This window comes from Grammomys surdaster, unplaced genomic scaffold, assembly GCF_004785775.1.
Source record: "Grammomys surdaster isolate TR1022 unplaced genomic scaffold, NIH_TR_1.0 317040, whole genome shotgun sequence".
NCBI classification, from domain to species: domain Eukaryota; kingdom Metazoa; phylum Chordata; class Mammalia; order Rodentia; family Muridae; genus Grammomys; species Grammomys surdaster.
Window position 1 is genome coordinate 1 of NW_021626719.1, and position 2,131 is coordinate 2,131.

The window sequence follows — 2,131 nt, forward strand, 5'->3', positions numbered from 1 at the left end:
TTCTGCTGGAATCTAGCAACTTACTTGGACATTCCATATGAAACCATGAAAGATACATGGCCGGGTGGTACATGTGTTTCTGCTGTAAACCAAACACACTTCCTAACTGAAATGTCACTTGTAACATTATTTAGGTGTTTTCAGCTGCTGATTCTGGTTCTTTTTCTCTTTCCTGTGTCACCCCTTTAAAGAGAACTGAGGTGACTGCAGTACCAACAAGCGCTCAAGAGGAGAAACTGGCTGTAGTCTGTGCTGCCAAATGTGCAGTGAGGGAATGTCACCTCACAAGTTTTTCTGTTATAGTTATCGTTGCAATTTTCTTTTGCATGGTTTTGTTTTTTCTTATGTTATTGAGATATTATTAGATGTTCTTGTTATTGATTTTGATTTTGCTAATGATTTGCACAGTTTATATTAACCTTCATATTAAAACTTGTTTTGTAAAATTGATTTCTTATGAATAAAAAGTTGATCTGTAACTCTTGACTCTTTTTTAAAAATTTATTTAACATTTCTTTTACACTCCATTTTTTATCCCTCTCCATGTTCACCCTTTGATGGTTTAACATACTGTTCTGCTCCCCATCTGTCTCCCTGAAAAGGTCCCTGACTACCCTCTCAAACACCTACTCCACCAAACCTCCCCTTTCTTTGGAGTCCTTTGAGGGTTAGGTGCACCTTCTCTGACTGAATCCAGACCTGGCAGTCCACTTTCTGTATATGTGTTGGGGGCCTCACATCAGCATGTTTATACTGGCCAGTTGGTGGTTCAGTGTCTCAGAGATCCCTTTGGCCCAGGTTATTTGAGACTGCTGGTCCTCCTACAAGGTTACCCTACTCCTCAGCTTCTTCCAGCTTTTCACTAAGTCAACTACAGGGGTCAGCAGCTTCTGGTCACTGGTTGAGTGTAAATATTTGCAATTGAGACTTCCGGGTGCTTGTCTGGTCTTTCAGAGGGCAGTCATGATAGACCCCTTTTAGTGAACACTCTATAGCCACAGTAATAGTGTCAGCTCTCTGGTCCTCCTCTTCAGCTGGGGCCCCCTTGTGGTTGTTGCTGGACCTTCAGTCAGACTGATGAGCATCTCAGGCTAGAACTCTGTCTGGGCTGCCTGGCTCTGGATTGATGGTTGTCTCCCGATTTCTCCTTGCCTGCACCTGCCTATGTTGCCCCACTCAGAAGATTTCTGTCTAAGGCTCATTTCTAACCACAATCCATTGTAACAGGCAGGGTTTCTTGTCTGCAGCTTGCTTCCAACCACTGATTCCAATCTAGCCCTACACAGAACAAGGTCATTTTAGGATTGCTTTTTACAGGGTGCTTTAGTATCTTTTTTCCCTCTTAGATACTTTCTTAATTTACATTTCAAATATTATCCTCATTCCAGTTTTCCCACCCACCAACAAATCCCCATATACTATCTGTACTTCCCCTGATTCTATGAGGTTTTTCCCACCTTCCCACCCATGCCAGCCTACCCTTCCTGCCACTCTTCTACACTGGGGTATCATCGAGCCTTCACAGGACCAAAGGCCAATCCTATTGATATCCCACAAGAGCATCTTCTGCTACATAATAGGCTGGAGTCATGAGTTCTTCCATGTGTCCTTTTTTGTTGTTGCTTTTTTCCCTGGGAGCTCAGTGTGTGTGTGTGGGTGTGTGTGTGTTCTGGTTGATTAATATTCCTGTTCTTCCTATTGGGTTGAGAATCCCTTCAGCTCCTTCAGTCCTGTGTTATACTCTTCATTGTTCATATGTTCTCAGACCACAACACTGAGCTTACACATTCCCTCTCTCTTCTCTGCCTCCTACTGAGGCACATGAGACACAACTGCCACCCTGCCAATGATCTAGTGGCAGACACTGTCAATAATTTAAATCATTAAATGTCAGTAGAATTCTGGTCTGTACGATTTAAGAGTAAAACCACAAAACCAAAAACTACAACAACGACAGCAACAAAACAGCTAATATTATTTTCAAAGGAAAGACCTATTACCAAAGAATAATTAGCCAATCTATTTTCAAATCTTAAATTAGACCAGGAGATTCCTAAGCTCTGGCCATGTAGTGAAGACTCATTAACATAAAACATAGTTTGACAAGACTACAGAGCAATTGTCTCCAATA

The 2,131-nt window shown here is 41.9% G+C and overlaps 1 non-coding gene across 1 annotated transcript; it reads right to left on the reverse strand.

Moving 5' to 3' along the window:
• Positions 1-1,731: 1,731 nt before the first annotated feature.
• LOC114616335 lies at positions 1,732-1,862 on the reverse strand. Its single transcript, XR_003710622.1, has one exon. It is a non-coding gene; the product is annotated as a small nucleolar RNA SNORA17 (small nucleolar RNA).
• Positions 1,863-2,131: the final 269 nt, after the last annotated feature.